The sequence below is a fragment of the Siphateles boraxobius genome, unplaced genomic scaffold (assembly GCF_051911475.1).
Source record: "Siphateles boraxobius isolate OS27281-9 unplaced genomic scaffold, OSU_SipBor_1 46, whole genome shotgun sequence".
NCBI lineage: Eukaryota > Metazoa > Chordata > Actinopteri > Cypriniformes > Leuciscidae > Siphateles > Siphateles boraxobius.
In genome coordinates, this window is record NW_027509097.1 from 1,447,662 (window position 1) to 1,470,968 (window position 23,307).

Sequence of the window (23,307 nt, forward strand, 5' to 3'; positions counted from 1 at the left end):
GTCACCCAGTGGATGGTAAAGCACTCTGTTTTGGGTACAGAAAGGTCAGTTGCTAAAATAGACATCCGACATTATTTGGGTAAAGGTGTTTTAATTAATCATTGTGAAACTGTCACAGTGCAACGAATTAACGAGCTACTGAGGCCCGACCCGAGGCTCCCTACTGAAATGAATCTGGAGAAACCATTTTGACCAAGTCTATAAACTTACAGCACAAAAAATTTCTAATGACCTTTCTGACACTCTGTTCATATCACAAAAGATCTGCAGATATCAAAATATGACATTTTCGTTTTAAGGATTATTTTGCTATCTATTTACTATTCCTTGTGACATTGCTCCATTGGCAAATCAAACATTACAGGAAATATGCCAAGTAAGCATGATACATCAGCCATGTAATTGTTATTAACCACAGCGAAATGCATAGTTAATGTCTGTTTTTTGCTACATTGACTTAGGGTATGGATTGCTTAACAAACATCATACTGCCCTTTTATAATTAAAATGAAATAATACTGATTAAAATGCCATGCAACACCCTTCTTGAGTTTGTTACATTAGTTTGGATCATTAACTCTGGAAAAGCTTATGTTGACAGACATCAGGAAGGCGGTAATGGAAAGGCCTGCCCCGACCCCAGAGCTGTGACGCGCTATAGCTGAAATATGGAAGAAACAGTTGATTCTGGAAATACTTCCACAGATGGTACGTGGTTCTGGCGGACATATGAAATGCCACATGGCACCGCTAAGCCGTACGTAACCTATGAAAGCAAACACACACGTCTGACACTACATGAGAATTCACAGTATAAAACAGCTCGGAGTGGAATAGCTGTTTAGCTTAATCAGAATAAAATTAAACCTTGAAATTTAATATACACGATTATGCAACTCATTGTCAGTGGTTTTGTAAGATACACAAAAGTTCATCAAATATCTAAAAGAAAAAATGACAACGAAGAAGAAATATTTTACATAAAAAGCAATTAAGTCTGTTCTAAGAACATATATATATATATATATATATATATATATATATATATATATATATATATATATATATATATACCTATCCTACTCTTCATTATGGCTCTCAGCAGATTTTTATTACTAAAATTTAATTAAGGTTTTTTTTGAAAACGTGTAAGACTTATGATTTTTAATTGGCAAAAAAGCCATACAACAAATACTAGGCTTACATATTGGCTGGAAGATGGGATTTCCCCCCCTCATAGCAAATCATAATTTTCCATTGCAGTAAAAAGAAAGATTTTTCATGTAATAAAAAATATGGGAAATATGCTTAACTGCTATTAAATTTCATCAGAATGAACACACACACGCGCGCGCACACACACGCGCGCGCACACACACACACACACACACACACACACACACACACACACACACACACACACACACACACACACACACACACACACACACACACACACACACACACACACACACACACACACGTTGGGTGTCCATGTTTTTTGGTGACATTCTATAGACGTAATGGTTTTTATACTGTAAAATCCCCTTACACTAACACTACCCCTAAACCTACCCATCCATTAGAGAAAACTCTCTGCATTTTTACATTTCCAAAAAACATCACTTAGCATGATGTATAAGCTGTTTTCCTTATGGGGAGTTGGGGACCAGAAAATGTTCCCACAAGGAGAAGGATTTCGGATATTGCTATCTTTGTGTGGACATGATGTCTCCATAATGTACTCCATAGGGTTTTCAAAGACACACACACACACACACACATACACACACACACACACACACACACACACAAACACACACGCACACACACACACAGCTCAGTGTCCATAAAACAATGCAGAATATAAGTTATCTTTCTTTGTGATTTTGGTCCAAACTAAGACTTGTGTATGTTGCCAGGTTTCATGAGATTCACTCACTAACTTTTTTTTTCTTGTAGCTGAAAGTATTACAAGTTAATCAAAATATATTTATAATAAACAAATCTGTAAGTGAAGAGGAATATTAATAACCTTTTGAATGAGACGCAGAGTTGAGTTGTGTATGGTTTTCTGCATGCACAGATTTGTTGTAGGCCCAAACACAGGTCAAACGGGCATCCAGAAGAACACCTAATCACCACAAAGAACAAAGCAGGAGACTGAATTAGATCTACACACTAGATGCATCTGTCTAGTCTGAAGCCACACCAATCATAAAGCTGTACAGCGACTACAGTAAGTTTGTAGTATCACCAGCACACCTATATTACAGCCCTCTCTATTCCCAGTGTCCAGGGACAAATAAAACTGCTGAGAGAAGATGATGTTAGGGCTGAGGATATACAGGACCACGAGTGTGTGTGTGTGTTTGTGTGATAGATGGGGGGGAAATGTGCATGGTTCAACACTATCACAGTCATTACACATATCTGGCCGGTGAGCAGAAAAGCAAAAAAGAGAAACCCTGCACTTTACATTGTCACTAGCATTTCTGTCTTTAACAAGACTGCTGGGTGGCTTCTAGCAGAGACCATTTATATTGCCCACTGAATAGGAAGGATCCTTATGAAGGAAATCAGTTTGGATCTGTTGGAAATACAGCTAGAAGCAAGAGAAAAAACATAGCCAGGATGCGATTTGTTTCAACATATAAGCAGGATATCGCAAGACCAAAAAATTGTAAGAACACGGCGGGAGACCAGAAACTAAAGGGTGTATTAGTCTGTGTGGTGTTGTTTTCAGTTCAGGGGTTGCTTTTATTGTTGCTGTGATACCATACAAATCACCGCTATATCGCAAAATGTCCCCGGTCAAAATTGGCTGGAGGCAAGTGATATCTCTGAGTAAACAGTATATGAAGACCATATCTTAAAATGATAGATCACCTCATTTTCCTGTGACAGAGGTCTTTCCTGCCACAAACATCCGTCACTGAAACTTCAATTCACAGATGGAGAGAGAGAGAGAGACACACACACTGAGGCTCTGTTTCAAAACATAGTGAGCGGACTACAGAGGTAACATTTTAAGGCATCAGTTACTTTTTTTTCTTTTTCTTTTTAGCATTACATGTATCCATCACAGAAAAGGACTCCCACAATGTACTGCAACAAGCTCAGTGTATTTTTTAAAAAAAAAATCTATCAATCTATTTAAATTATATATAATTTATAACAATATATTAACATAACTAATTGTCATATACAACAAATGTTATATAAACTATTAAATAAATAAAAAGTTGAGCTTAATTAAACTGCCTGTTTTACTCAATATTTCGTGTCAGAGTAGGGCTGGGCGATAAATCGATAACGATAATTATCGCGATATGATTTTTCTCGATAAAACGATATCAAGAGTTCGATAAATGTTCGATAATGTTATGCGCCAAAAGCGGAACGAAACTCATTTGAACCGCGCGCCAAACGGACCATTTATCCGCTCGCCTCAAAGTCCAAATGGCAGCACAGCGATAGATAGATAGATAGATAGATAGATAGATAGATAGATAGATAGATAGATAGATAGATAGATAGATAGATAGATAGATAGATAGATAGATAGATAGATAGATAGATAGATAGATAGATAGATAGATAGATAGATAGATAGATAGATAGATAGATAGATAGATATCTGCTCACGAGAGCAGACGCGTTTACTCTGATCGGTCTCTGTCTCGAGATCCAGTGAGAAGCGTTTGAATTCAGCGAAGAACACAAATGTCTCAGTGATTTAAACCAGTTTAAAGGCAGATGAAACGGAGCGGACAAACAGGAGAAACACTGTGTGAAATTATACAGTCAGAATCTGAATTGATACTGACTCGATTTACCATGGATTTACAGTAACGTTAGCCTGTAATAACTGCACCATGAAATGTAGGATATACATATTGAATAGCATTATATTACGAATGTAGACAATGTATTAAATGACTAATGGAATATAATTACAGTATTTAATAATCTATTTAGGCTACTGTTTTTCATACAAATACCATGGAAACCATAAAGTTACATTTTGCCATGATAGTGATGTGCTATAGGCTATGCCTGGTTTTATCTGTGGTTATCATGATCTAAATGCATGATACTGGATGACCAATGGTTAATTTTAATAAAACTCAAACAGTCCACAAAAATGTAACCTGTTTTTGTTAATGAACAGAAATTTAACATAGTATTAGCTTGAGTTAGGATGTAGATTTACTGTCAACTCACTGTCAAATATGCATTTTGAGACAAAACATGTAATATTAATATTGCAGCCTGCACTGCAAACTGTGCTGAAGATACATCCCATCAAAGTTAGGCAACACAAACCTGTTTCAAGACTTGAAACAATATCCCCCATTAGCACATGCAGAAACTAAGAAATATATTTTTCTATTCAAATATTTATTTTCTTTAGGAAAAATGACAAATGTTTGAATGTTCTACCTCAGATTTGTGTAATGTTCACCTGTTCGGTAAGTGTTTGTCATGATATGTTCTCACAATAAAGAGTAGTTTAAAACCACAATTAACGCTCTGGTTTCTACAACTTTCCCTTAGGAGCGAAAATCTGCCTTTAAATTTGAAAGAAACAAAGATTTGACATTTATCGTGATAATTATCAATATCGACTGATATAAAAAAAAATATCGTGATAATTTTGTTTGGCCATATCGCCCAGCCCTATGTCAGACTATTGCGGCAAAAGACAAACTAACAGTCAACTATTGAAATCAACTGTGATTTGAGTTTCCCTAGTTGCTCATAATCAGTCACTTTTTTTTTTTTTTTTGCCGAAGTAGACAGCTGCCTATGTAGACAACAAGGCTGCACTTTGGAATAGAGGTGTTTTGTTTGTATGCTGGCTTGCAACTAGTTAAACCAACTTCATCAGAAAAAAAATTGCAATTGGTAGACATTTCAGACCTAATTAATCAAGCTCAAATTAAAGAGCACATAAACTAAAAGTGAGTCAGACAATTTCTTGCTACCTAAACATTCAGATTCACTACAAATATTGGGGGGGAAAAGTCATAGTATCATCCAATGAAATCTATCAATTTAAATCAGAGCCAAATTTCACACACAGCCTGGAAACTTGCAAGGGTCTGATTCTTCATCAGCTTAAAGAGGAACTTCAAATTATTCCGCCTCCTTCATCTGACATATCTTTCTAATTCAATCTCTCTGACAAGCTTCAAAAGACGATTTATTTTAACTGATACCAGCAACACTAACTGTAATAAAGATTTCTGCATCTAATGAGGCCCTGAAGGGCAGTGTCAGATTTATAGATTTATTGAAGTTCGGCAACATTATTTCCAGGCCAATAGACTCCCTACTTGACTTCCTGTGCTTACAATGATTTGGGACCGTTGAAAAAAAAAGGGGCCACATTCTGTTTACAGCGCACACAGCGTTTGATGTATGGGCCGACCTTATTGCAAATGAGCACTACATAATTGTGTAGGAAAGGGAGGAAGGAAAAACACATCAGAACCGTTTTTCATTTTGTTCCCGTATGAAAAATTCAAAAGACTGGAAATCAAGGTTCAACGAGTTTGGGCAGGATATTATTTTCCAATATTTCGATCAATTTATCTGTCATCCAATGCTGGCGAGTGAAGGCGCCAGCAGAGGCAATTTAGCCGGTGAGGTCCGAGGCGGAGATGTTTTTAGAGCCCCGTGTCACATGCTATGAGGAGCGCCCCAGTCGTTTGATTTCAGGAGTATTGGGGAGAGATCCTGATATCAATCACTCAGACTCACTCCCAGATAACGCCACTTATTTCCAGTGTGCTTTTTCTGTTTGGAGGGAATTATTAGGGTACGGTGGATCACAAAGGGGTTAAATTATGAATGTTTGTTTATTTATAACATCTACGAATACGTAAATGTCCTGTATGTCAATTATGTGGCCTTCTGGTAATTATATCTAGTCTATAACTTTTACTACGTTCCTACAACCACCTACCTGTTCTACATCACTGCATTAAATACATACATGAACAATATTTGACAGAATTATCTGATTTCCCTGATAACAAAGTGCCATCATCAGATTATGTGACACGCAATTTAAAGGGATAATTCACCCAAAAATGACAATTCTGTCATCATTTACTGACCCTCATGTCGTTCCACACCTGAAAGACCTAATTTCTTCATAACACAAAAGAAGACATTTTGGAGAACATTGCTGAACAAACATCTTTTAAGAACAGTGACTTTCACTGTGTGGACAAAAATATATAAAAAAAATCTTCTTATTAGTCTATAGGCACATGTTTCAAAAACGTTCACTTTGAAACCTACTTTAAAGTTCACGTTCTCAGGCCACCAAAACCCTGTTGTCGTGTAAATGAACAGTCAGACTGCCTTAAAAGTTTTCTGTTTTCAGGTCTTATGTTAGCGGCCATTAAATTAATAACTAATGATTTTTACAATGGAAATGAATCAATTAAAAACTTAAGCTAGACAACGACTTTCTTCTAGAGGTGAAACAATAAGTCGAAACAATCTTTGTTGCATTCATTTCCTATTATCACTGTAAAGCTGCTTTGAAACAATCTGTATTGTAAAAAGCACTAGATAGATGACTTGTTATGCTTTACAGAAGAAATACAGGTTGGGAACAACATGAGAAAACGATGACAGAACCTTAATTTCTGGGTGAAATGAAGTGTCTGTGTCTGTATTAATCCCTTTTAATACGGTTAATACAGGAGATTAGAACTAAAATAAGAAGAGTTCTTGATTGAAATCAGCATGAAATAACAATGTATACGTGTATCAAAATCCTCTTTTAGCCATGATTGTACTGAGGGAGTCGGAGGATATAGAAAAGCACTTATAATACCTCTAAAACCTGCTTGGACAAGCCAGGTTTGAATCCAAATAGCCAATAAACGCACACCTGGGACTGCATGCTAATTAAATCCTATGATAGTGTGGCAAGATGGTACAAACCAAACTTGTTTGCAGCATTTTGGTAATTGGCATAAATGTATGGATATATTTAAGGGATCTGTATTCAGATCTCATCTGCATGCTTTATCAGTGCACATGCCATAGTAGATGTCATCACACATAAACTGACAAGATTAAAGGCAAACATGACCTTGCATCATTTATCCTCAGGACAGAAAACGCAAGCGTGCGGTTGTAGGAGGACAGCCACGACGTTGTGTTGTTCCCCGCGTGCGTCTGTTTGTGCTTTCCCGTCTCTGGGAAATGGAGGGAACCAAATTAATTCGGTCCATCTGTGTCATCTCCTGTAACACATGTGAAAAACTAATTAGACTTTCAAGTGTTTCTTTTAAAACAAACATGACCTTACAACCATCAAATATGAAAATGTTCCACAAAAAAAAAAAAAAAAAAATAATTTAATTGATTAATAGAAAAATGTGTTTTGATACAACCAGGCTTAAATATTCCAGCATAGGACCGTGTCTTATTAACATAGCACGCATAAACAATAAACATGCCCCCTCATTTGCATATAAATATAAACAATTCATTGGCGTATCAGGATTCCAGTCACACATACACGGTGCTATCAGCTTAAATTTCTAAGTGGCAAGGGCTGACAAACAATGATTATTTTTTTTATAGGCTAAGGATTCAGCTTTTTGTCTGGCTAAAGCTACCCCTGATTTTATGCACATTGTTTTTAGTTAATGATTCTCAGCTGCTTGTTGTGCCTCTGATAGCATGAAAACCTACCATATGCTCCGCCAAAAGACAAATGATTAGCAAATGAAATTCTGGACAGCTGTCTGACTGAAAGTGTTTGGTTGATAGCATTCTGCTATCATAATTAGCTTAAGCTTTGGGTTAATTAACTTTCTACCTGGATATGCATAATAATAGCTCAAAGTGTGTGCGTGTGAGAGAGAGACGGGAGCGAAAGAAAGAGAAAGCGCACAGCTTCCATCACATCAACAACAGCGCCAGCTTTATATTTGCCATTTCAAGAGCATATTAGAATTTAGAGAGTGATTAATCCTGGGAATATTGTGGAATACAGTAGATTTTATTTGCACGGTAGATAATGCTGAAACAATCGGAATCTATTATATGGAAGAATGCCATTTTCCAGTTGTAATTAAAGTTTCTGAAAGCAATCACTGATTTTAACTGCTTTTGTTGGTGGAGAGAGGCGCTCTGGCGGGCTTGTAAGGAAGAAACGCACAAAAGACGCCTTAAAATGTGACTAAAATAGGAACGGCGCATATCAAATGTGTTTTACCAATGTAAAATATGTTCAAGCATATCAATGATGTGAGCCTTTGTTAGCATCACAGAGCTGGGATTCCTTCAAACTCTCTGCTCTTTTTGTGCTATTTAGCATGAATTCAAAAGACTACTTGAAGAAAAATCCGTTAAGCTCTATTGACAGCATCCAGGACATGCCTGTAAAATAAAGTACAGTCTACAATAATGCACTTACAATTAGTGATGCATCAAAATTTCGATTTTAAGCAGAAATAGTTTTAAAGGGTCAGAGCAATGTTTCAAAGACTGAAATAATGTTTAATTAGCGCTTCTATGATGATGTGTTTTGACTGCCAACATCCATTTCATGCACACAACGTAGATAAAGAATAACAGGTATACAAGATTAACCAAAAATAATGCTAAATCAGCAATATGTAAAATTAGTTGAAAACCTGGATGCCGAGTTCAGTTGCCCAAACTTTATTTTCAGATGTTTTTTTGACTGAATGGAAACTTTTTAATTTAGCTTTCTGTGTTTCTGTAAAAAAATTACTTTTCCATTGCATTACTCTACACCCATGCTTCATTTAGTATACGTGGAACCATGAATATGCAAATTGGTCCCCACCTTTTTTCAATCACATCAGCTCAGACTACCTGAGCCACAAGGTCAACTTTACAGTAGTAAACGCTACACAATGACAAGTGGAAATATTGGTTTAATTCAACCTTATCTGTGTGAACCAGAAACTGATTCAGAAGAAGAAGAAGAGGAAGCGTGAGGGTACAAGTCGATGTATCAGAATGATAATGCGTTTTATGTATCAATCGATCTCTACAACGCCGGACACATAGCGGTAATTTATATGAATTGCCATTGGCTTGACTACATTTAAAAACATCTAAAAATTGGTTGCTAATGTTACAAAAACCATGTTCAGATAGCTGAATTCTAAATAGGCATCCTAAACACTTTGAAAAGAAAGTTTGTGACGGTAGGAAACGGGAGGTTTGAAACCACGTTTTTTGAGAGTGTCTTCAGTTCACAGCAGTTTTAAGCAGAAAATACTAAGCAATGGTGTTGACTGACAAATTTGCACGTGGTTTGTCTTAAAGCATATTAAAAACACCACATAGACATATAAACAACATTAAAAAATTTATTTTTTACCACAGGGGGTCATTAAATTCCACTGAACATGATCATACCTATGAATCAGACAGGTTTATTATGTTTTGAATGCTCGTTAGTTTGGTCATGAAGATTCAAACGCTCAATGTGACTCCTCCTTCATAAGGCATCTTCTCATGTTTTCTCTGACGTACCGCAGGTTCATTTTTGGGACCTTTGCGGTTTGTAAATCAATTTTCAGAAGGCAGAGGGGAGGACTGTGTCCCTCTCCGCTCTTGTTTGCATGATTTACCAAAGCTCACAGTAAGACGCTTGTCATGTTAAGGGGACGCTGAGGGAACGCGCAGGTCAGCGGACTGGATTGTGAAATTTTTGGGGGGGTTACATGTCCCAGAGCACCAACAGATCCACAGAGCTTGAGATCACGGCACTTAATTCTTCGGAATAAGTCGTGCTTGTGAACAACATACTTTAGATAAATTGCCTCCCTCTGAAAGAGAGGTATGAAGGGTGAGAGAAAGAATACAAGAGGAGGTACAATTTCATTTCCCACCAGAGAGAGAAATTGTCTTCCGAATCTGTAGTTTGTTGTTCACAAATTTCTCTCAAGCTGGTTTGTCCTGGATCAGTTTGTCTGCAAGAACTACCTTGGTCAGATCATGATGATTTCATTGGACACTCAAAATTGCATTTCGACAGATGCCGGAAAGCACTATTTTTAGGGGTGTGACGAGATCCCGTGCCATGGAACAAGGGAACAATTTAGTGGGATTACAAGAAAACAACAACTTGTGTGTAAAATGTGTAATAGCTAGATATAGACCCAAAAAAAGAAATGTGCAAAATAATTTGCATAAAAAATGATATAAAAAAATAATAAAATATTCCACGTATCAGTCATCAGACAGTTAAACATGTATATGCATCAGCCATATTTATCTTAATGTAAAATATGAAATAAATAAAGAATAACAGTCTACAAGGTTCATCTCTCACTCTTGAGACGCAAGGACCCATCAGTCAGGAGACGACATCCCATAATAACAATGCGAGTTCCCAAAGTCCTTCTGCCTCTCTGCAAAACCTACAAACCCACCTGATTCATTAAAACTTCAGTATATTGCAAGACAGGTGAAAATGTCACTTTTATTTACTCTCCTCTCCTCGTGTCTTTCTATTCTGGTGAGTTCAAATAAATGTCACAACTTGTATTTCGGTATGCAGGAGAAACCTGCGTTTAATGAGTCAAAAGTAGCTTAAAGATATGTGTATGGTCACAGGAGGCTGTGCCGGTTGTTGAACTTTACATTTACATTTACATATCGATTAGTGTGATTAGCACCCGCTCGACTCCAATGCACCATGGCAAATGCCTGTAATTGAACATGTGTGCTGACATTCATTTTATTTGTCTTTGATTCCTCTTTAATAAAGCGCTCTCCGCGGCTCCAAACCCTCTTGACTCGGGCGACCCGGCTCTCCTCTCTGTTTCAGAGTTTTCATATGCACAGTGTCTATGAATTTCAAGCGCAGTCTTGCGGGAGCTCACCTATGCGTGCTGGAGATTTCATTTACCCGTATGCCGAATAAACGCCATCATACTCCTCTCTCTCCCTCTATCTCTCTTTTTCCCAGGCCGCTTGAGACCTGCACGGATTTTACAGGACCACACAATCATCCAGAGGGAAGCCTGAAATGCAGCCACTCTCAGGGATGATATTGCCTGCAGTGTGGGCCTGACCCATGATGCAATGCAGAGGCCTTAAAGAGACACCATTTTTCTGACTGTCAAGAAGCATTTTAATTCTTAGTTTGTTCTGGACTCTTCCCCCCCCCCACATGACTGTCATCACACTGATAGCTCAATTGTAAATCCTAGCAAACTGCCAACCTACACAGCATTTTTAAGGCACATGAAGGTTATTGCAAAACATTCCCTCATATTTTGTCAAATGATTACTTTAGAATGATTTTTGGCAATCATTTTATAGACCAGTAGAATCTTTTTTTTTTTCTGTAACTATTAAATATTGTATTCACATTACAATGGATATTTACATAATTAAGTTTTTTTTCCAGGATTGGAAATCCCTATTTTAAAATTCCTCAATATTTCCAGTTGTTCAGTGAGGGTGGGAAGCCTTATAGGAAACAATATTTTGCTTTGTATTAAGATTTTAGAAAGATTCTAAGATTCTAAATATTGAATTTGTACTGATTACTTTATTTTCCCCATGGGGAAAATTTGTGTTGCTTGTGTTTCAACATGCGTACACACAAAGAACCAACAATGAACAGAAATATAAAAACACGAAAAACACCAGTTTTTTATTTAAGAATTTTACATCCTGTGGCAGGAAGGATTTTTTCCACCTATTTTTAAAAAGCACTGGCATCCTAAATCTCCGACTCGATGGTGATCTCTCAAACGTATTATTATATTATTATTATGTATATACTTTATTAATATTTTGAATTAGATTGTGTTTTTTATTTTCAGTTTTCATTTAATTTTAGTTTAAAAGTAATTTTAGTATTTTTTTTATATTTGTATTTGTTTTCATTACATTTTTTTAGCCTTATTTTATTTCTGTATTAGTTTAGATTAGTAATGATTTTAGTATTTCAACTTACACTTCTTCTATTTAATTTCTAATTTCAGCTCTATGTTGAAGTTTTCCATCTAATATTTATATTTGATTTAATTTCAGCTTTATTTCAATTAACAAAAGGTAAAAAAAAAAGTTTTAGTTTACAACAACTAACAACAATGATGGTTTTAAATATATAAATATTGTCCGGTGTCTGTGTAATGTTTTATTAATTAAAGTATCACAGCATTAACTTAGCTATCCTAACACCAAATTATATTGGAATCAATTGTAAGTCGAGTCTCTGGTACACTTGATGCTGGCTTTGTAGGCCGTTCCAAATCAGTCCCTTTTAAATGTGGATGCTGTCTATGTAGGCCGTAGACAGCAAGGCATCTCATCACAGCTGACTGACATCTGGTTATTCTGATGTGGATTAATGTGTACTATATATGAAACAATTTCAACTCTCAGCACAACACTTAAATTAACTAGTACAATAATAAATGTTAATCAAAGAGCGAAACAAACAAATCAAGCATTAAATAAACAACAACAACAACACATTTAAAAGTTTTCTTTCCCAGGGTGATGCATGCTGTTTACTGCGGTGAAGCAGGATAACAGTTTCCACTAAAACAAAACTCTAATAGAGCTGGATAATGCCTTTCTCCGATATCCTTCAACTAAAGAGGGATACGCGTCAATTATAATGGCAGCCGGCGCTTAGCGCTTATCTGCAGCAGCCACTAAACATGGATTTGGAGAGCAGCTTTAGGAAAGGAGGGGGAACTGCCTTTGCACCCAAAACTCAGGGGGGAATTACAGTAATTTCCCATCAACTATGACTGTGTAAGTGCACGTGGGTCTTAGCTTTTAGGTTCGACTGCTGGTATTTGTGCATGTTAGAGATTACCTTCCCTTAAGAGTAATCAAGGTGTGAGCCGGTGGGGTGGGCCGTATACCGAGTGTGTAATACGGAGGTCTTCACGGTGGGATTTGTAAGGCAATTGTGCTGCTGACACGGGCAAGACTTAAAGCAACATGCCTGGCTTCCTCCCCTATTCACGACGTTCTTTATGCGCCCCACAAATCAGGTCTCATTAACGCTGTCTGTTAGCGCAGGGACAGGAGGTCCTGAGAGGACATGTTCCCTGTCCAGGTCACCTGCTGGGGAACAATAGATGGACGTGTCTTTATTAGACTGCGGATTGCGGTGTTTGAGCTTGGATCATTATGTGTTTTATTAGAGCAAAGATTGGGCGAATCACACGTAAAGACCATTAAGATTATTTGCACATTAATTAAGCACACACTGCCTCCAAAATCTCATTACTCTTTAGAAAAAAGGAAGAGAAAAAGAGCAAAAAAATGTTTTATTGTATATCTTTTTAGAGAGAAAAAATATCTAAATAAAATATTTACCTTTTTTTACCTTATTTATTTTCTTTTCTTTTTTTTATGTGGTCTAACAATGTTTTCATTTATTTATTTTTTTATAAAAGATTATATTTGTTTGACCTGACCTGAGTATTAGGACCACTATAGAGACATTTTATGTTGTGGTTATTCTTTGATTAACAGATCTATATTTCATATTCAGCACAAAGGTCTGGTAAATATTTTTTACTCTTCATTCATGTGTTTATGACCTTTAAATTATTAACCAAACCTGATTCTTCCCACAGGACGGCTTGTTTCTCTATCTGGAGAAGGATCAGTGGGTTAACCTGGTGCAAAGGGTCATGACCTGCAGCTACAAGTCCGTTTCTCCTCAAACTAATCCCGGCTGTCATTCATGGATCTTCACATCTGACTCTTTCCCAGAGAATGCCATCTCCTACAGTCCATCAAACATCCATTGCTCGCCTCCATCTGAAATTTCAAGTGCAGAAGATGCAGAATTAGAAACATGCTTGATGTTGCAACACGAGTGAGAATAGTGGTATGCTGATGACAGAACAATTCCATTTTTGACAGTTTAATTTGCCCCCTCCTCTTTTTTTCCGATGGACACGAGCAAAAGGAGAGCGAGTGCCGAGCCTTCTGCCCCCCGCACAAAGTGTGTCAAGTGCTGGGCGGCAAAAAAAAAAACTGACACCTTCCACCCGAAACGATCAAAAGAAAATCGAATATATCAAGAGTGGTGATGTCACATAACCTTATATATATTACAAAGGAAAAAATGGCTACACTCAAAATAGGCCTGACAACTATCATGAATCTAATATCATAAAAAACTAGACGCGCAAGCTAGAGGTGGAGTTCACAGCTATGATGGAAAGAGAGAATGAAAGACGGAGTGTCAGTGCTGCACCATCAAATCCCACAGCGCTTCAGAAAAATGCATACAGTGGCCGTTTAAGAAACTACTGGATGTTTATCAATCTGTGAGTGATGCAGTTGCTCTAGATGGGTTATTCACCCTCTAACAGAAACTGGAAAGTGGAAGAAATAACAAGAATAGTATCTCCAAAGTTCCAGGAGTAACTTTCATGCACATTTAGAGGATATACTTACATGTAATCCCACTACATTACCGGTACATGTTTTTACAATAGCAGGTTGCATGGATGTTTTAAAAACAACAAGCAATATTCCTTTTAAGGCAAGGTAGTTCACTTCGTGGCCATCTTGGAAACACTTCAAATTGCTATTTTCTAGAGATACAAATACAGTTCAAATTTCATTGGATGGAATGAGACCAACAGCAAAATCTCACAAACTGCTTGTCAAGATTATATTTTCTCAATCACTTTGGCTTTATTCAAAAAATATTTTTCCCCCTCAAAAAAATAAGTTCAGATCTCTGAAAAGTTAGTTTCTTGTTCACACCAGATTTGAATTTCTTATTAATTTAAGCAAATTGTACATTTTGGCACAAGTGTGCAAAAGAGTTACATTTGCAGTTATATTCAATTTGCACATGACTTTGCTAATCAAAAAAGATGAGTTGATTCTTAGTAAAATTGTCTAAGTCGTCATGACCTCTAAACTGTAAAATGTTTTATGTTTACACTTAACACATTGTTACAAAAATAAAGGTACTGTATACAAATCTGCATTGTCTTTTACTGTACTACACTTTCCCCAGTAAAATATAATCTACAGTACTGTTGAAATCTGTATCTAAAAAGCTCAGAGTGACATGCATTTAGCTAGTCAAAAAAAGTATAACAAAAATAACATTTGTATATAAACATTACCAGGGTCGACTGTCATGGTGAGAAAAAAAAAGAAATGTTTTTACCAGTATAGCTCACATGATAACAAAAAACCTTTTCATTTTTTGCTGGCACTGGCTACTTTACTGACATGATAACTAGGTTTTGAAGCATGAGTTAGGCTAAATGTTTGGGTGAGTTAGGTGACTACATTTCACAGACATGCAAAAGAGTTGCAATGTCCCACAAAACACTTGCTTTTCTTGTCCAAAAAGTCAGAATGAATTAAAGTTATATTATTATTGTAAAGTGATCAGCAATTTATTTGCCTTTTTAAATGAAAAATTATGATTACACATGGCTGCATTAAAATCCTGTTGGCTTTTTTTTTTTTTTCACTGCTATTTGAGTTTGACATTACCAGCGTCCCTAGAAGGCAAATGTGTAGAGTAGCAGATGTAGCGCTGATGTAAGTCATCACAGCTCTTTTGTCATACCCCCCCCCACCCCCACCCCCGGCTCTGGGTTAATTAGATCGGTGAATGTGCGTGCAGGTTATCCGGGAACACTTTCCCCTCTGACATTTACCCACTCTCCAGCCTGAGGAGCATGTTTGATATGGGGCCCGTCTCCTCCGACCGGCCCCTTGTTTGCCAGGCCTGTGGTGCGCTTGAATCTAATTGAACCTCATGAATAGAACAGAGGTGTCAACACGTCGAGATCTGGGGTCAAGTGCTCGGGGTGTGACTTTATCACACATAAGAAGAGAGGAGAGCAAAAAGTGCAAGCTAATCAATTTTGGCATACCAGATAGAATGAAAGAGGAAAAGACAAAAAATAAAGTAAAATAATTGTATAAAGCAAATACACTAAATGGAATAGAAACTGAGGGCGAAGTGAAATTTAGAAAATGTCACACTGAAAGCAGAGCTCCATATTTTTATAGACAATATGAAATCATACTTGACCTATTTACTTTCTTAATAAATGTCACTGGTCTTAGTGTGCATGTTTCATCAATGCAAATGTATAATTCAAATGTAAATCTACCTCTGAATTAACTTTTCTTTTATGATGATGTACCCGAAACCACACAGGCTGGCAACATAATATTAATTAATACACTCTTGATATGCCTAATATTTTTTTTTAAATCAAAACTTTGACAGAAATTGCATAAGTTAAATATGTGTTCAATGCATTGCCAAATAATGCAAATGAAAATCCTTCACAGCATTTGCAAATCATTGTATTCTGAAATATTTTATATTTTTTCAATATTTTATATTTCAGAGTAAAAACAGATATTACACAATGAGACGGAACAAAAATACCAACACTTTTTATCAACCAGAAATTGACTGGATTATTAATCCAATTATTAAATTGAGTTAATTCCGAGTTTATGTGACGTAATCGAAAAATCCCTTCGGAGGCAGCAGGACAGGCCGTTTGTTTGCTTTTACTGCATAATTATAATGTCAAAAATTAAAAATTTTTACAAACTATGCATACATGACAGGGTATTGCACTTCAGCTTCGATATTTGATTACTTTTGTGATAAAGAAATATTACTGTAGTATTTCTATAGCCTATAAATTCGTGACAGATGTAAGAATCAAGCTAAAATAAAACAAGTTTTTATAGATAGACGTCATACCTGTTAAATCATGCCCGTCCTGTCAGGCGTTTCATATGGGTTTTTAATCCATTAGGCATTTTTAATCCTAAAAATAAATTACGGATGCTCGTATGTATACTTATTATATCATAATTCCGGGCTATTTTCCACTAAATCATGCCGAACTGATCAGCAATCCGCGTTTTTTACAGGTTCTTGTTTGAACCTGCGTTATGAACATTCATACAGAGCGCCAGATGCCGCTCGTGAGTTGTCATGAGTTCAGCGAAGAAGAAAGACGATGAACAGGATTGTCCGCCCATATATGGAGTGCACACCATTTCCGCTCGTACTAAAGGTGAGGATCCCAGTGATTTGAATCTTTTATGTTCATTGAGAGACTCTTTCTGCAGGGTACATACTGTAGTTGTGCCAGTAGATGGCGACGATCGTAGATGTTGTTATTGTTTTTATTATTATTTTATTTAATCATTCTCTCTATGCACACACACAAAAGATTTGTTCACTTAAAATATTTTTACAAAAACATTTACTCGTCAAACTCTAGGTGAATTTTAATCTGGCACTTGGTAGAAGCAAATGAATCAAATCAGACAGATGACAGCACAGACAGTGACATACCCTTGAAAACTATGAACAAAACGAAGGTAAAAAGAAAGTAGACTACATTAGGTTAATTTGCAGTGAGGATAAACATGTTTTGTGCCGACCACAGTGAGTTTTGTGTGGTGAATTACTGGCTACTGAGAGCGTGAAACCATTGAAAATCAAGTTCGGACAATAAACAATTCCAGTGCTGTGTCGGGTCTCCTGTCTGGGCTTGATGTCCAATGTAAAATCTCCTGAAGTAAAACGAGTGGAGAATGACCGTTTTTATATATTCAAGATGCATGTGACTCTTGCTCACAAAGCCCAAGTTAAGCAGTCACTCCCACCCCGGTGTGGTGTTAGGGACACTTTTGGCCTTTTGCTTCCCTGGCTGTCCGAGCACAATCCCGGTGTTCCTGACATCAAAAATGAGAGAGAATGGAAGCGAGTTACTTTTTCTCCTTCCCTTCACTCGTTCTGCAGCGTTTGTTTTTCTGGCAGCTAGTTTTAACCCAGCCTCTCCTGTCATTTCTGAGTTCAGTGTCTGCTGAGAGGAAAAGGGAAAAAAAGAAGGATGGTTTGGCCCATTGTACTTGCTCTTTTGACCCCCATGTTGTCCATGGGCAGTGAAGGAGAACTTCTGACAAGCGATGTCAGGAGTGACAGCCGATCTGGTCGGGTTGAACGGGGACGTGGAGCAGCAGCATTTCATTTTGGGGCCATTTTTTTAAGCCGTCTGTGTGTGGGGCCACACCTGCCTCAGGGGCCAGTGCTGACAGAGAATCGTGTGTGTGTGTGTGTGTGTGTGTGTGCTCATCGGGTGCTTATGCTAAACAGACGCAAATCCACCTGCTATCCTCTGACGTAACAGTATTCAGTCCTACTGTCCAACATCACACATTCATTTTACATGTTCAACACCTTCACAATAGATGCTGCAAATTGGAGAATCCTAGAAAGCATCCGTTAATTTTGAAAACATAGTGATATAGAACTTGAGTAACGTGTCTGTTGATAAATTAAGGTTTTCAAATTTTGTTTGTGTGATTCAGGGTTTTGCTATACTTGTGGGCATTCTGAAGTGCTTTCACTGTACATGAATCAACAAGGAAAGGTAGTTAATAAACTATAAATTATTAACTAAATAATGATGAATTTATTAACTTATAAAAGAGCTGTGTTTTATGGGATATGGGCAGCATACGGTTATAATACATATGAATTTAAAGTTAATTTAATTTTGACTCAAATATACGTGTACATACACACACACACACACACACACACACACACACACACACACACACACACACACACACACACACACGTGTGTAAGTCTATGGGACATTAAAGTATAATAAATAAACTACAGTTGCAAGACATTACATTAGTTATGGCAAATATTTTGACCTCTATGTCATGACTTCAAATATACTTGAAAAAGTTCAAGGGTTTAACACAAATTAAAATAAAAGCATTTACATGAACTCTTCCACTAATAATGTAAATTATACAAGATGTTAAGTAAGCCAAATTTTTATTTATTTTTGCAAAGGAAAGGACTGAACTATTTATCACCTGGACTTTCTTAATGTAAAATTTCCATTCGTTGTATTCTTAACAATTTTTTTTTTTTTTTTATAAATGGACAAAATAACATTATTTTCTATATTATTTAACAGTATGCCCTAAAATTTGGAAAGTGAAGTTCTATTGTCAATAGGACGTCTCCATTTGGATTGTTAATCAGTATGTGTGAATGTGTTGGGTTTGTCGGAGGCTAGTTGATTAAGGGTGATGTTTTAACAGTACTAGGTTCCCTCTAATGCAAAAACTGGCCTGGTGACTTGGCTTGCGCATAGTGGATGTTGGCATCCTATATGAGTTCATGGCAGCAGTCTAATGGGATAGAAGGGGAGACAGACAGAAAGAGCAAGAGAGAGGTTGGTCACAGCGAGTGGTTACACAAGCAGGCACTAGTAGAAGAATTGTGACAACCCCCTACTAGCTGTTTCTTACACATGCAGTAGACACACACACAGCTTGCAGCTCCCTAAATCCCTGAATGAGTTCAGATATATCTAGTTTCCTCTTGAAGAGGAAGTTAACTGACTACATTCGCTACCAACTGATCGAGCCGCTGGTCAGACAGCATTTTAAACACAAATCCTAGTGAAAAATGACATTTCAAAATGCATTTCCTATTAGCTTTTTCCTAAAATAAAGGCCTTTTTATGGTTGTGTGGGTGACTGCACATTAAAAGAACCTGGCCTAGCCCTCTTTCTTCTCCCTCTTCTCGTCCTCTATCCTTTCTCCTGCCTTGTCCGTGGAAAGCTGAACCTGTGTGCCGTGGTCTTTGTGGCTTATTAAAAGGTCACCGTTGCTGGCAGCTCTTAGCACTTGGCAGGACTCTGTGGGCTTCGGTGGAGCTGTGAAAACCAGTCTGTCATAATTCCTCCACACTACCCTAGCACTTCATGTGGAAAGGGCCTGTCACAAAATATGATCCACCCTGCTCTTTGTTTCACCCTTTTTTCGTCTTTCTTTTCTGCTATGACTCACATTTTGTTTCCTTTTCCAGCCCTGCAGTCAAATGACCCACAGCAAGGGGAAAATTGTGGGTAAAGGATATATGTTAGATTTACGGTACTGATAAAGTAGCTTGTACTGACAGATGGAGAAAAATAAAATACACGTCTGAACATATATAGTTAATGAAAAGGCTTCAGGAAATGTTCCAAGTTGTTTCACTGTGATATAAAAACTTTAATATATTTTAGTGATTTAGTGTGTCAAATGAACACTATCTGATCTTGAATTACAGTTAAGGCATTCTAAACATGAAATAGAATAGAATTAACAAATATATTAATGACAAAAAAAAAAAAAAACATATAACCAGATTCTCTGCACTCACCATGTTTTTCTTTACCTGGGTAGTTAAATACTTTTGGAAATTTGCCGTCCTGCATTGACATGCTATACTTTATCTAAAATGCATGATTAATATTTTATAGTTATGCATGCAGATTTTCTGACCTTTTTGAATACTTGTGAGCCTGTAAAAAAATTTTAAAATGCACTTTAAAAAAACATTTTTTCCTCACTTAAGGACCAGTAGTGAAGGTTAAAATGATATTCATTTACAGGACCTTAGATACACACATTCTCTTATACATTTTTATTAACATTTAACCTCAAATTGTAATGTTTATTTTAAAAAGAATTTGTAGGCCTATGATACATCCAACTGTCCTTCTATTAATATATTTTTTTTTTCATATTGTGGTATACAGAGATGCTATATTTATACTACACTGTAAAAAATGATTGTGATTTTAACGGTAAAAGACTTTAAAAATGCTAGAGTCCAAAACTGTTAATTGGTTAACAGAAAGTATCCTTACTATATACAGTAAATAACTTTGATAGATCTAATGGTACATTTAATGTAATTTTACTGTAAAATACTGTTAAATTTACAGTTTTTGAAAGTGAAAAAGAACATTTTATAATTTACAGTGAAAAACAATCTGCGTGACACTTCACATTTGATGTATTTTTGTTGAAATAACTATGTTTCTTCTTAGTTGTCTTAGTTCTTTTCTAATCAGTTATGTACATTAGGGCTTTATGTTACATTTAATTTTGTTAAATTAATGTTTATTGCATATTTAAAATTTCATGTGTGTTACCATGATGGTGTTTAATGTTTGTGCGAATGACACTGTGCAGCTTCTATTTAATAGTAGCAACTGTCTTGTGGAAGTTTGCTTGTGATGAGCTTTGAATAATCATGTGATTCTCATCACTGCTGTGATGATTGTTGGTTGTCAGTGTATTACAATGGTACTAAACAGATAAAAAAACTTCAATAGGTTGGTAAATTAACATTATATTAGATAATGAAGTCCGGTCTATTACTGTAAATTTTACGTTAAGTCTGTAAAACCATTAACGTTGATACCGTATTTTTGGCGGTAAAGTTCTGGTAACCACAACTGCCAGTTTTTTTTTCCGTAAAAACAACAGGATTTTTTTTTTTTACAGTGTATGCACTTAAGTAACAGTCATACCTTTAATGATTTCTATTCTATTTTATTCTTTGTTGACTTTATGATTATCAGATGTAGATTTAGTTTTTTTTTACACCATGGATCTGACCCATCTGATCTTTGTCACTTAATTTGTGCTTTACCAAACCAAAGGGCCGAGAGAACTCATGTGTGTGTGGCGCGTATCCTATTCTTTTTCGCACCTTCCCTCCGTCGGTGTTGTTTCCCAGTTTCTCCACGACACCCTCTTTTCCAGCGACTTCATTTGCACGTGCTGTACATTTCTGAATCCATCGGCAGCCTCTTTTTACCTCTGACTCTCTCTCTGTCTTTCTCTCTGTCACCTTCTTGCATACTACATTAAACCAGGTGTCACGTCATTAAACACCGCTCTTCTCCGTTTGTGAAAAACGTGACCCCCATTTCCCTCATTTTTCGCTCCGAGAAAGAGGTGCCAACAGAGTAATTAACTGCCGTCACATCGGTGTGCGCACACTTCCTGTCAGTGTTTCGTCCTAACAGGGTCTCTCTCCTCACGCTAATGATGTCATTCAGAGAGGGAAGAGTGCGAGAGAAACCCGCTAAGAGTTTACAGCATGTCACGTCTTGTAAGTGGAAACAGTTCATCTCAATGCCAACACGTTTCGCTGTTTAACATACTAATACGCACCCCACGATTTGCCGTTATTAAAAATGATCTCTTTTTAGATCCGTGCGCCGGCCTGGAAAAATATGACAATCATTTTGTTGGGTTTGGCTCGTTTAATCGGGAGGCCGCTAGCTGATTTGATTCAATTTGGTTCCGGCTGTAGTTCACTTCCCGTGACAAGCGCTGCAAAGGCAGAAAGAGCGGCTGAGAGAAGGATTGCGCTTTGCCGTATACATGCTAACCTAATTGCATCTCAAATGCGCAATTCATTCCTCATAGCCATGGGCTTTTCATTCTCAGGGCCCCGAGAAGGAACAGGAGCTGTTTATATGTAAACTGGAGTCTCTGGCTTTATAAAGTGAATTTCAGCAGCAAATAATACACTCCATATCAAAATTGAGAAGGGTAATAGGAAATTGATTGTGACAATGCAATATTAGAGAGCCATCTCCATAATATTTTATTTATCATAGTTTCCACCTTTTATTGCCAGGGGACCGCTGTTTCATCTTGCTCTGCAAACTGCAGTCTGCAGAGATTTTGACCTCAATATTTTCACTTAAATGAACATACCGTGTAAGGAAGTACAATTTTTCTTTCACTGCCGGTCATGCCTAAAAAACAATTCATTTAAAGCATCTAAATATTTTCGAATTATGGCTAGTAATTTTTGCCACTGCCTGATACTCCAGGGAAGCCGTTTGAAATGAACCTATGATTCAGTTTAAGGACTGTGTATTTCAGTCTTTTATGGTGAGCGTAATTTCAGGCTTTCAGTTAAATTGTTGCACCAGGATTCTTACAATGCAAGTGATAAGTGTCATTCGATGTACATTATGAAAATGCATTCTTTCTCCGGATAAACAACATTTTCTTCTACCACCATATGAGGTTTTATGTCCTGAATGTGTGTTTAACATGATTACTCAGACTTTGATTAATAAGTAAATAACATGAAGACAGAAATAAAGTTCTCTCTTTATTTCAGGAATACACTATCTCATTCAAGATTGCATTAAATTAACTGTATCTTTTTTTCTTTTTTTTTTTGCTGAGCAGTAATGCAGGATTTAAGGTTTGTGTCTATAGTAAAGAAAATAATAATAAATGACCTCCAGAATTAAACCCACCCTGAGAAATATTCATTATTCACTGGTGTAAAATGTGTGACAACTAACCCCAACCTCTGCTATATAGATAACTGCAGCCGTCTGTTTCCTGTTTGTTATGATACGACGTGTCACGCCTGGACCAGATGTTT